The sequence below is a fragment of the Tyto alba genome, unplaced genomic scaffold, assembly GCF_018691265.1.
Source record: "Tyto alba isolate M040663 unplaced genomic scaffold, T.alba_DEE_v4.0 Super-Scaffold_3, whole genome shotgun sequence".
Lineage (NCBI taxonomy): Eukaryota > Metazoa > Chordata > Aves > Strigiformes > Tytonidae > Tyto > Tyto alba.
In genome coordinates, this window is record NW_024881304.1 from 12,434,372 (window position 1) to 12,448,424 (window position 14,053).

The window sequence follows — 14,053 nt, forward strand, 5'->3', positions numbered from 1 at the left end:
CCAGGCTTGATGCACATTGCATTTACTGAACTACAGCCCTGTCTCAGGAAGATAACAACTTCCTTCACCAGATATCAGTCTCCAAAGGGAAATCTGGCACAGGTGGCTTCTCAGAACAAAGGAAAAGTCATAGTAAGATTACTTTTTTTTTTTTTCTCCTTTCAATGTTTTGTATGCAGGGCCATGTCGAGTACAAAACAGATGACAAGTTAAGAAGATCATTTTGGCTGACACAGGACTCCATCTCTGTTCTGGTAGAAATAGATGACAGCAACATGTGCAAGAAAGCCTGACTGAACTGAAGTCTTAATGTGAGATGTTCACATCTCAATAGACTTTGAGATAAATGGTCTTTTCTTGTCTTCCATATGGTTTTGTTTTCCATATAGTAAGTGAATCATAACATTGTCTGAAAGATAGGAGCTATCTGACTGCACTTGCTGTGCTGAGCTGGGAAAGGAAGGAAGAGGAGAGGAAAACTTGGAGGGCAGAGAGAGACCATCTCTGGAGAAGCTATTGTGCTTTTGGGGAATGACAAGATGAAAATGATGCAAGAAGTAATGAGCAGCACAGGAGGCTGAAGAGATCTGGCCCAGCAGTTAGGATGAAAGGCAGTTATTCTGACTGAGACATGATCATTTCCACAGCATTCTTTGCACTCTTAACTGTGTTTGCACCAAACACCCTCACTAGTCAGCGTGCTTCAGGCCAAGCGCAAGCTTAAGTGCGTAGCTGGTTCTGGGTCTCGGAAGAATGGTTATCTAGTCACCACTGACACTGGTGGGAGCTTTGCTGAGGATGTCACTGGGACCAGGATCTCAGGGATGCTGTTGAGAAGGGGTAGAAGCAAAGCACGAATGAGCTCTACTCCAGCATTATGCTTATACTACTAAGACTGCGCTCACAGAGTAAGCTAGGAGCTGCAAACACAATCTTTCACCCTAGCAATATTTTATACCTTAACACATTAACTGTCAAGGTTAAAGAGATATGAAATACATATTAAAAGCCTAAGCAAATGCACTCAATGAGAGGGCAGATCCATGTTTCAAGAAGACTTTGGTTTTATAAACCAATTTAACCCAGGTCTATTAAGAGCTTTTCCTGGTGAAAGAGTGAGAGTATTTTCTCTGCTATAATCATATCAGCCTGTATTCTGGGTTAATGGAGATGAATATTACTGCCAGATTTTGTTCTTTCCCTGCATCTAATCTAATGCCAGATGGTTCTGAATGGGTATTAAATCCCCCATGTGCATGACCTCCCCAAGGTTTTTATCATTAGAACCTTAAAATAATTCAAGGAGAGCTTTCCCAAAGCCTGATCATAAACCTCCTAATGAGGGACTGAAGTCACAAAAAAAATCCTCTTGTTAATTCCTGTTTGGTGTTTTTCCCCCTTTATGACAAATAAGCAAGAATTCACAGTAACAGAGATGCTTTTAAACTGTTTCAGTGGAAAACACATAAAAAATGAGCATTCACGTTAACAGTTCAGGTTCCCAGTAGGGTCTGGAGACGTAGAAACTGTTCAGCCATCTTCAGCTTAATACAGGGCCCAGTAACGTCACCATCCCTCAAGGCAAGCAGAAGTTACTCTGTCAGTAAGCAACTGTTTTATTCACAGTGTAACATAACACCTAGTGTCAGAATAAACATGATCCAGTGTCAGAGGAGTGGATGAAATGGGACCTTATCTACACAAAAGTACAAGGACTTACTTGCATTAACATCATCTTTACACTAACTGGAGTTCAGCAACAGCTAAATTCCCAAAGGTTGTCCTAAGAATTTTCTGCCCCTCCTTTGCACAGAGTGAAGGGTACATTTTAATGATTTTATGTTTGGTTTTCTACTCGCTGTTTACTGCACTGCACCATGTCTTACTTGCTTCCTGTTACTTGAGCATATAGGGCAGAATTGTTCATAGAGTCATGGGTTTTCTGTACTTCTCATTATTGGGTCATCCAAAAGCAACGTAAGTATTCTTGCAGCTAGATCACATGTTGTGAGAATAGGGAGGGGTGAGAAATAATCAGAATAAAGTAAAAGAGTTTTACTAATTTTGGGGTAACAAAACTGCCCAGAAAACTTGTCTCTCAGAGGCCTTTATACTGTGTATGCAAAACACAACTCTCATTAATGTCTATTGCAACAGGGAATATGCGATATTTGCAAAAAAAAGCAATCCTTGGCAAAATCCACATAAGTAGATATCTCAAAAGAGTTTAGTTCAGGTAACTGAGGAAATTGAATCCAGTTCATCAGGAAAATATTCAAATACATGAGGCCTTAATTGTGGGACAATCCTGCCCTGACCTGAAGTCCTAGACTCACCTCCCATCATATAGGAAAAAGAATATGACAGATAACATATTTATTCCAAGATCTGGAACTAGAGCACAGCCACCCAGAGTGGCAGGAGACCTATAGAAATAAATAAGCAAACCAAAAAAAAGTCAAACCCTGCCTCAGTACCCAGCAGTACCTTATCACATCACCAAGGCTTGTATCATTGTGCAACACATAATTTCCCAAACCAGAGACACGCACTCGCACTTAGCATCATATCTGCAGGCATACAGACAGTGTGTGTACAGACACCTGCCCCATATCGTATCAGAGAAGCAGATGGTCTCAGAAAGGTTAGGGAGAGACAGGGACCCTTTGTCAGAACTCAGAGCAGGACCAGGAGCACTGAGCTCCAACCAGGCACTGGAGAAAACAACATCCAGATAGGCAACAAGTCAGTTCATTAAACTTGTGAATATAAGTCTGCCCCTTCTTATTTGAAAGCCCAGATGTCCCACCCTCATCCCAAACTCACCTCTTATCTAACCTTGTCTTCGTCACCCTAACTCCAACCCTGACTCATATCCACCGTTCATGTCCTTGTAGACCTCCACACCATGTCTCCAACAATCTCTCCATCTCACTGCTTGCTTTATTTATCTCCACAAGTTCCTTATCAGTGTCATTAGCAGCTTGTTAGCTCCCAGCATCTCCCTGACTCCCCTACTGCAACCTGAGCCCCCTTTACCTTGCTCTGCTCCCTGTCTACCCATTCCTCATTCTCCTTCTGTCCACTGTCTTCATTTTGTAGCTCCACTAAGGACAACTTCATGCCAGCCATACCCACCTCAAGCTAGCATCTGATCTGGAGGAGGTATCTGGACAAGTAAATTGTTTATGTGGTGGAATACTGGTAAAGACAGAGGAAAAACCCTTTCTGAAATACAAAAATGTCAGAACAGGGAATGGAGCACAAGCAAACTCAGCAACAGATTGTGGTACTTGCCCCCATCACCACTTTGTGTCATTTCCCTTCCAAGCACCCTGGCCATGCCCCAGCGGCAGCACTGTGGGCTGCTCAGGACCAGCAGGGAAAAGGCAAAAACGGGTACAGAAGAAACTAATGGCACTGTGCTGAGTTCTTCATCCTGCAACGAGTGAAATCCTGCCTTGACTGTAATGTTTTACAGCCTCATGCAAGTTATTTGTCATCCCAGGCCAAAAAAAAAAAAAAAAAAAGGGGGTTGATGGTTTCTGTCCATTCCTTAGATGCCACATTTAAAATGAACAAAGGAGCAATGCTGCCACCAGCCCTTACCAGAGAGGGACCTGACTGGGCAGGGAGGACAGGCTGCTCTTTCTGGGTAAACCCGACATTCGGCTGAGGCTCGGGCTGGGGTATGGGCTGTGGGGCCCCAGGATGCTCCGTCTCTGGGGATAAGGAGTATTTCTGGTATGTCGGCCTGGCACCTCCACCGCCCCCAGCGCAAGGAGGGGGGCAGCGGGGGTGAGAAGGCTTTGCTCCGCAGCACTTTCGAGACAAAGCGATTTTACTAAAAAAGGAACTTGGAGCACTTCGGTCTGCTGAGGGCTGCAGAGGCCGTGCCGGCTCTGTCTGCATCCCCGTCGCAGTCCCTGGTGCTCGGGAGGAGGAGGAGGCAGCGGGAGGAAAATAGCAACAGGCGCCCTGCTTTGCAATAGCGGCTCGGCAGCCCCCGGCGGGCTCGGGGCCAGCCACAAGTGACCCCGGGGATGTTGGGCGGCCCACAGCAGGGTCGGGAGAAGCAAATGTGGGGCTAAACCTGGGGTTTGGTGGCTGGACTTGATGAGGAGCAGCAGCCGACTGTGGGAAATCACTTCCTCTGCTTTGTTCCCCTTCCCCCTCCCGCTGCCGACTGCCACTGTACGTTCTTTGGGGTATGAACCCTCTGATGTTATGCATCTGCAACCCAACCACACGCGGGACCCCACGCTCGCCACTACGGGGGTACTACCACGGGTAACAGCACTTACAAAAATGACATTCTGGCTACATGGAAAATATTAGCAAATTGTAACATTTCCCTCTATAGCTGTGCTGCAGACAGCGTTTCCAGATCGCCATAAAACATGCTTTCTTTTTCTTTCTGTCCCTCAGAGCAACTTGACAAGTTTTGTGCTTTTTTTCTTCATATGCAGGTTTATTTTATGTCACCGAGCACTGGCAAGGACAGAGAGACTTTTAAATTGCAGTAATCTGAATTCTAGAAATAACAAGCTACAAAGGTCCATGATTAAATGCGGGGCGCGCGGTATCTGCAAAAACAAGTACTCTGTGTTCTTTAAAAGATCGTTTGGATAATAGTGACATAACCTGAGTACCCGGTCGTGGTCCAATTTAATCAGCAAATATGCCTCTGGAGCAGAACCATCTAACTTAGGAAAAGAAACAGAAATACAGTCACCACCAGTAGGAGAAATTAATGCATTCCACTTAGACAAAGATTAATTGTTATGAATCACTCCAAAAATACATTTGCCCCAAGTGGGAGTACACACTATTCATCAAGTTGCTTTCAAATAATCATTAAACATCTTAAGACAGAAGACAATTTCGTTGACCCAGAATAAACACTACTAAAAGTTACAAAATGAGGACCACCTTTTTTTAAAGACTGGAGCATTCTGACCAAGAGTGGTTGCCTGAAATTGGGACAGGCAGAACGTCTGCTAGAAGAACCGTGTTTAGGTGCAGAGGACTCTGCTAGTTCCAGTAGAATTTTGCATGTTAGAGTTTTCACATCATTGTTGATTTTTCCATATAATTTTTATCCTAAATTCACTTAATTAAATTTATATTTGCTACTAATTTTGTCCTGTTATGCACCTCAGATGTAGTGTCAATGGCATCTCAAAGGGTCATAAAGCAGATTTAAAGCCAAAAGTCACCACAGTTGCATGTTTTGAGGAAAAATGAACATTTCAGGAAGAGCATGAGTAGCTGTCATAGTAAGGTCTCCCTCTGCACAGGGGTTCTCCTATTAAAAATGCTTCAGAAAGATGAAGATTCTTTTTGTTTTGGTGGGACAAGTATGTGTTGAAACAGACTGTTTTTTTTTTTAACAGCAGGTTTCACTCCCCTGCATCACCAGTCACTCACATTTGATTTTCCGTTTGCCTCTGGGTAGTCCCTGGTAGACAGGTCCTGATGGCAATGCTCTGGTATAGCATTGGTTTGGGTAAGACAATGTGCAAGAACAAGAACTTAGTCAAAATAATATTACTTTGTCATTTACAAGGACAAAAGAAAAAGTGCAAAATTAAAGGCCAGCAGGAAGCAACTCTGTTACCAACTGTAGAATATTATTTTTTTTATTAAATTAATGTATACAGTTTCTCCTGTGAAACATTCCCCAAATCATCACTCCATATTCATAGATCTGCACTCCTGGTGGGATAGGAATGAGAAAATGTTTCCATTTGCTTTGCAGGGCCAGAGTGAGGTGCAAAGCAGGCAAATATCATCCATTATTTAATCAGCAGAACCACAGATGTTGTTGAGGTTGACTTCACTGCTACCTTTATCTGAGAGACTAAGAGATGGCCTTCTAGTTACAATATTTTTATCAGTCTTCCTTTTCTCCAGTATTAAAGACTCTTATAACTTAAGGCTCGGTCCTCATCCAGTCCAAGCAGTGCTGATAGGCAGTGCATCCACTGATACTTTTTCCATTACAAAATAATGTTGTACCCAAACATACTTTGTTTGACACCAATAAATCAGTGCAGCTCTTTTAATCATACCCGAGACTGAACTAGGCCAATTCTTTTTTTAAAAGCTTATAAAATTTGGTGACTTTTCAAAGAAAACTTTTTTTTTTTTTTTTTTTTTTTTAAAGTGGCACAGTCCAGCACTCCCTGTTCCTGGCAGCAGCTCAGAAGTACTCTGAGAAATGTATCTCTTGTGGCAGTTCTGACCCAAATGAAATCAAGAAATCTTGGAAATCTCATGGGAGATGGATTTTTGTGAATTTTCCAATTTAAACAGGTGGAGATAAACCAAGATAAGTGTCTGAGACAGATCTGCAACATGTGGAAGGTTCATCTATAACTAGAAATGTCTGCCTTTATTTTTATGGCCTTACCTTTTTCTTGAGATATGCCTGCAGGCACTTGATTAACAGTGAAGGGAGTTATGTAAATGAATGAATGGGGAAAATAGATGTAGTAGAAAGAAGCCTTCATTCTTAACTCTGACAAATGCTAGCTCTCCAAAGGAAAGATTATTTTAATTGGCCAGCTAGTGCCTCAGGATGGGTTTGAAATGACAAGGAGAGTATCTTCAAAAGCCCAGCAATTCTGATGCTTTTCTCAGGCAGCAACAATGATGAAAAAAAAATATCGTAATCCTTATTTCTGTTACTCAGATATTTCAAATGTGTTGCTTCAAATCAGCTCTTAAGTTCTTCTACCATATTCATATAGCAGAAGGAGAAACAGACAACATCTTTATCTTCGGAACAGCTTTCTCAAGTCACACCACAGTTTACTTTATGACTCCAATATACTCTGTATTTCTTTTACTCCATTTCTTCATTACCACCTCAACATTAGCAAGTGTTGCTAAGTAACAGTCTACAGGCCCCTATAATTTTGCTACATGACTGCACTATAACCATGCGTTAATACTTCACAAAGGCAGTAACTATCAGCAATAACCACTCTATTACTTCAAGGGAAGCCACGGTACTTCCTCATTATGGTTGTATATGCTTCCAAATTGCACCAGTCACCAGGATAATTCACCATTGCTGGAGGCTGAGATGAATAAATTCCCTGTTGGATTTGCAGAAATATTGATGCTTCTCTCACGTAATGGATGTGTGCAATGAGTTTATCTGTGACTCCTTTCCCTTGCATATTAACCAGCAAGCACATCGGCTCGTGCTGCTGCTGGCTGAATACGTTTGCTGTGGCCATGGTCGCTGTATGGGCGGTACTGGGTGGGAACCTGCTGAGTCAGCAGCGTGGCACTGAGCCAGCCATCAGTTGTCTGGGTCGTAGGCAGCGACGAGACAGCAGGATAACTGGGACATGGTGGAGGTCTCTGGGCAGCCATAAGGGCTCCTGTAAACAGCTTCTCCATGTATGATGCCAAGGTGTCACCACACAGAGTGGCTGGGAAGATGATCTTGGGAGGTTTGGCCCCTCCGAGCTTTGGTGGTGGGTCAACCATTTGAGTGTAGATGGAAAAGAGGTTGGTAAGGCTGAGGAGTCCTGGAGAAGGTCACCTACAGAAACTTCATATCCTAGAAGGTTTAACAGCAATAAGAAGCCACTTACTTGAAGACAGGTGGCACAAAAAGACTTACACCAATAAATATTTTAGCTTAACTTCTGCCGAGAATGATTCACTGGTCTTAATCAGCAAGGACAGAATGAAAATCCACGCCTCAATCAAGAGGTGATGATGATGCTGGAGTAGAATGAAGCAAGATGCTTATGAGCCTGTTTCCAACACACACAGAGTTCAGAGGGAGTTTTCTGCCTGTGTAAAATTTGAGAAGTCAGACATATAATTACTGTGAAAAAAAAAAAAAGAAGAATAATTTTTCATCCTTTTCATTCTGTGGTAAAAGAAATTAAAGGAAAAGCAAATACCTTTAATAATTTCAAAATGTTGCACTTTGTCATCAATCTCAATTTGCCATAACAAGCCTTGCAGGAAGTTCAAAAGCTGCAATGGAACAAAAACAGGCTTCAGGGACACTGGACATTTCAGAAATGTGGTTCAAATTGTGCCAGATAATGTCTGCCTCAGCCTTAATTATATTTCACTATTAAGACTATTCCAAAGTAAAGACTGTATGCGTGCCTGAGCATAGGTATATTTATAAATATACATGCATATGTAGAGAGAACACATGTGTGCATGCTGCTGCATGCATGTTCATACACACACACAAATGTATCTGATAACAAAGGGAAGGGAGTCCTTCAACAGCTATATAAAGCTTTAATTTTATACCTAGTGTTTTCCCTGTTTTGCTGGATTGAAGGCCTAGTATTTACATGCTTCATTATATAAGGTTTTCTCTCCCAAGGAACAGACTGTTTTGCCACGTTCAATAAGGTAATGAAACATAGAATAAATCCTTCTAGTGGAATAATTACATGATAATATACCCGTGTTTTATTTTATCCTCACCATGTACTTCAGTTTCTTTAAATGTATCTTTGTAGCAAGCAAACTAGCCATAAATTAGTAATGATGATATTACAGCTGAATTTAATTTCAAAGTCTCTCAACAAGTTGTTAAGGGTTTCTTGCCTAGGTCACTCCTCAGGAAATTTGAAAACTCTGGTATGATTTATGAATATTGCTGTATTACTACAGCATAAAAGGCTATGGGGAATACAAGCACATAAACCTCTGTTTAATTCCATTCCAATAAAAATTTCATTTCTTATAGCAAAATAAACATGTAAATCAATGTTTAATGATTCTGTTGTTTTATTACGTAACTTATAATTTGCCTTTAAACATCCAAGCCAAATAAAATCTGGGACCCTGATAATTTTTGTTGAGACATAATTAGTTAGCAATTAGACCTATTCTGCAGAGGTTGTTTCCCTGAATAACATTAATAATGAAATGTAAGAGAGGAAAGTCCAGGAACAAAAGGCCTGGCTTCTCCTTCCCTCCATGTACAAATACATTAGCCTTATTATTTGCCAATTTTTCAATGTAAACATTTTTTTTTCTGAAATTTACTCAACTGTCTAAGGGATAATTAGTTCTCTAAAATTACTATACTGTCAGTGTTCAATTTCAGAGACTCTGTTACCCTTGAGACTTGTACAAGTTGCATGGACATACAACTTCTTTTGTTCCTCATTATGTAGTCTATCCCTATATTTGGGAAATAGTCTTAATACCTTTCAGCTAATGGAATGGCAAATGGCCAATAGTGAGGAGAAGAGGTTAAAAGAGTTAAAACTTTGGCCATTTTTGCTGATCAAAATTCTAAACTTGTATTAATTACTGTTGAAGATCCAGCTCTCCTTTAAGAAACTGAAGTCCATGGGACTTGCACAAGTAGGAACATGGTGACATTTTACAGGATCTGGCCATTGCTGTCTGTAAGTACTGTGTCCTTCTGGCTTTTGCAATACCATGCAATGAAAATGTCCCTGGCACTGCTAAACAAGTAACCTCCTAAGCTAGTATAATTTCTAATTTATCATAGATGCATGTACATTAGTTTCTCAGAAATAGCGCACACACTTCTTGATCACTGGGAGGCAGTAATCCCCAAGTTTAACTAGGTTTTCTTTCACACATATTGTTTGACCTTAGGTGAGTCACTTAATCTTTCTTTCTCTTTCTGTTTTGCTGTCTATAAAAGTAGGATAATATTGGCTCACATCACCTGCTGAATAAGGCATTATTAATACAAATAGCTGATGTGAGATTAGTATTTCTAAAGTACTCTGTTGCTGAAAAATGCTGTCATTCCAAAGTGTATGTTACTATAATTATGGTATACAATAGAAATCAGGCAGCTAGGCCTATATTTTTGTGCCAGCCTTTATATCTGCTACTTGACTTCACATGTACATGCCCAATTGAAAAAGAATCTGAAAATTAAAGTGTCCTTGAAACTAGACTAGAAACTTTCAACCAATGGGGAATGTCCACCAAAGACTGTCTGGGGCTACCACTATTCTTCTAGCTGGCTCTCCCCAGTTTTGTTGCTTCATGTGCCAAAATCTGGCTAGTAAATGATGAAGGGACAGCTTTGAGAAAAGGATTGTGGTACATGAGGGTGCAGCGGGGTTTGAAGAGACCCTTCAGAGTTTTTACTCATGATGTCTGGCAAAGCCACACACCTGATGATGGCAGAGCAAGAGGTGACAACCATCCTGCCATCTCCACACACCCGTCATCCCGTGCCTGATAAGGGAACCCAACGTTCTGTGCTGCGGCCTACTTACCAATTAATTAAAATACACAACTACTCCATTTGTCTGGAAATTTACAGAAAAAGGGTGACTATCCCATCTTTTTTCCATCCTCAGAGAAAATAATAATCTGATTTTCAGAGGTGAACACTGCATACCTTATGTCAAAGCCTTGTACAGATCTTAATGCAGTATCTTCTGCCACAGAGCAGGAGGAGCAGGGAGATTTTCAGTACTCCTAAGAGAGCAGCAAGATATTTTTTCTTTTAAAGTATGAGGTCATCACAAAGGGCTGAAATTTTAGAAAGAACGAGATTATACTTCCACTAAATATCTGCTCCCTTGAATCTCCTCCCTCTCTCTTCTGTGTCTCTTTAGCTCTTTCTTCCACCTGGAAAATGCCCTGAACATTTTGGGCACTATCAGGAGCAAGAAACAGCCTGTGTGCCATTCAGTCACAGATGGTCCAAGGCATCTCTGAAAAATAAGTCACTTTGTTCTCACTTTTGGGCACAAAATGGAATAGTGGGTTAAGCAGGCATTTTTTCTATCTTCCCAACTCCACATTTCCTCAGGGAATTCCTCCAGATTTCTCAGCATCCACCCAAGCAATGTCATGGTGCAGCTGTACTGTGTTATACCAACAAACACATGTCTCCACTGCCCTACAAGTTTGTACACCTCTGAGTAGAGGACAGCATTACACAGCTGCTTTGACTAAAGTGTGGGTCAGTTTAACACATGTTATTTCATTATGTAGATGAAAAAACATGGGTTGTTATCTTTCTATAAAATGAACAAGAAAAGTAAAACCAAAATAACAGCCTGGAGATAAATAGCCCTAAAGTTCCAGAAAATGTCAACTCCAAGAAATGTGGTGGGTGTAAAAACCGCAAATTAATCTTTACATTTATATACAGCATCTACGTTTGTTCTGAACAATGCTCAATGGTGAGAGTCAGGAACCCTGTGAACACTGCCTCCCACTGTGGACATGCCTCCCATTCCCAGGGCCAGGCAGGAGACACCCCTTCCCATGGATGTCGCTTCCCACGGACATCCCCACAAAGCCACTGTCTGTTCTGCACGGTCCCAGCAAGAGTTCTACTTCCTCTTTGGAAAGCCCTTTCCAGCAGGATGGAAGTGGTCCTGGCTCCAACAGCTGGGGCTACATCTTTAAGAGATGTGTGAACAGGTACCAGACCAGGTAATTGGGTATGGTGCTACATTTTGCACTGCAGAAATCTGCAGGGAGCTGTGGAAGCCACTGTCTTGCTCCAGATCTAGTCAAGGACTGAGGTTGGCTCATTACCATCAGCCCAGAGTACACAGGATTCACCCAACACAGGGGGTGAGACAGTAATTAATCCTTGTTTCCCATATGTCAGGAGAGGAGGAAAAATGTCAGTTGTGTTGCTAATAATTGCATAATACCATTCATTAAATACCCACTGAAATATGACTTAATTTCCAGATTAAATAAGAAATCAAATGAAACATTTTTCAGAAAACCCTTCTTCAAAATTTGACTCCATGGATTTTTTTTTAATATATATTTTTATTTTTTTCTGAGCAAAAAGACTTTTTTTGGCAAGTTTAAGGAACAAAATACGAAATCTAATGAGCGTGAACACCCTCAGCTCTGCAAAATCTCTGAGGCAGCTGAAGATACTACAGAGGTTATAATACACAAAGTGCTTTAGGGAGGAGAAAGGGCTTTTGATCAGACTGTGTTTTAATATATACAGTCAAAGCAGTGGAAACTATTTTAAAAGAAAGGCTTCATAAATATTTGGTTTTATGCAACTGGTGTAAGACCTCACTGAATCAGTGAGTGGAAATGAAAATTATTATATAAACCTACGTTTTCTATGTCCTATGCTGTTTTTGAAGTGAATCTAGGTGCTATTATATCTTGCAAATATGACAACGAAGTATTAGGACTTAAAATCTTCAATCCTTTCAGAAGACATTATAAAACTCACTTACCCCATGATATTTGTGAAACTAAACAACTGCCCACCTTCACAACTTTCTCAGAGAGGCTGCACTGCAAGCGAGCTTAAATCTCTCTACTAAGACTCAAGCAGTTAGAAAGAACTACTGAATTACTGGCAACATGAGCTAATGTTGAACTAATATGAACTTCATGCAAATTTTTGTGCTTGCCAAAATTGCCAGTTGGGGTGAACTTGTAGTAACAGGCTTGTCGGAGACCTGCCAGGGGAGTCTCTCTGGAAGGATAGAGCTGCAGCTGGAGTTGCCTTTTCTTGAGTTTTCTCTGAAGTTAGGACACACTTGTGCAGCTCAGCTATAAACTTTCAGCTGGAGAGAAGATATAGGGGAACCCAACAGCCCTGAAACAGCTGAATGTTAGGATAATCCCAGAGCAAAGTCAAACCTTCAGTGAAACTGCAACACTAAAAAGTTTACTGAAGCCCAGACTGGGTCTAAGCCTGTCTCGTCTGTGCGGAGGAAGCTGTGAACTCAGGAGAGATGAAAGCATGCAGTTGGCTCATTTTAATGATCGCCTGGGTTGCCCATAGCCAGAAAAGCATCTCCACCCCTGAATAAGAAGACCCACCACCTCCATGGAGCCACACACATGGAGTTCAGCTATCACCAGACAGCAGCTCAGTCCATCCCTCCTTCACTGCCTACTTGACCACTGACACAACAATGAGGCAAGTTTTACAGGGAGAAATGACACCTTAAAACCCTTTAAAGACCAAATTAAAACCCAACTGGAAAAGCTTTATCAGTTACACAACTGAATCCAACATAGCACATTGCAGCCCTCACAAACTTTGTCTCAGCAAAGACAATATTTGGGCTTGTCTTGTTTTCAGCTCTCCCAAGTAAAGAAGCTGTTGTTCCCTTAAGAAAGATCTTCACAGTCCACTGTCAGGAAGATTTCCTTGATATTTTGCCAAGAGTTGGATAACAAATGGCCAATGAAACAAATAACAAGATCAGGCCAGAAAGAAGAGAGGAAATATTTAAAAGGAGGAAAGGGACAAATGAGTCTTCAGAGAGTATGAGCTACAGAGAATGCGCTGACTTTGTGTCTGGTACATTTTGCTTCATTTCCAGTAATTCATGCCCTGTACAATTTCTAGAAACAGATAGATCAAATATTTATAAGAAACACACCAGTGGAGCCAGTGCAGCCAATGAAAAAGTGGATTCAAGCTGAGTGGGAAGAAAAAGACAAGATTTCTAAGTTTTGATAGTCAAAATAGATTGTCACTGGGCTAACATAAAATTTTCCCCTTCTAACATGGTTTGAAAAAAACAAATAGGACCATTTCTTCTGTCCCTCATCTCCATCCAGAGGTTTCCCTCCACTGGAGGGTACACAGACCTCAGCCAACACCTTTGGATCAAGGTCCATATTTCCTTTAAGAGATGAACAACGTCTAGAACATGGACAGAGCTAGCCAAACCTCCAAAGACAAAGTCACCCAGAAGATGCTCTAGAGGCAGGAAGCCTTTCAGCATGCCCACCACAAGGTCTCCCAGTGCAGTGGTGCCATTGTGGCTGTCAGGCACTCCAAGAGAGACAGCGAGTGTATTGTTGGCAGAGACCAGACAGTCCAGACTTTACACTGGAGAGAAATTTGGAGTTCAGAAATAAAAAATCTAGTAGGAGACAGGGGAAAAAAGATGAAGAGGGAACAAAAAGAAAACAATAAAAATGAGAGAATGATCAAAAAACCTATGTTGTGTAAAATTTGCATATAATTAATAATAAAATAATACTCATTTACAGAAATATTATGAACATGGAGTAGCTACTTATTAGCAGCATCTTCCTA

At 41.2% G+C, this 14,053-nt stretch overlaps 1 long non-coding RNA gene across 1 annotated transcript; it reads right to left on the reverse strand.

The window, feature by feature from the left end:
* Window positions 1–5,521: 5,521 nt before the first annotated feature.
* Window positions 5,522–10,505, reverse strand: LOC122154029. Its single transcript, XR_006165932.1, has 3 exons — window positions 10,394–10,505; window positions 7,932–8,007; window positions 5,522–7,818 (listed from the first exon to the last, which is right to left on the reverse strand). It is a non-coding gene; the product is annotated as an uncharacterized LOC122154029 (long non-coding RNA).
* Between the last annotated feature and the right edge of the window lie 3,548 nt (window positions 10,506–14,053).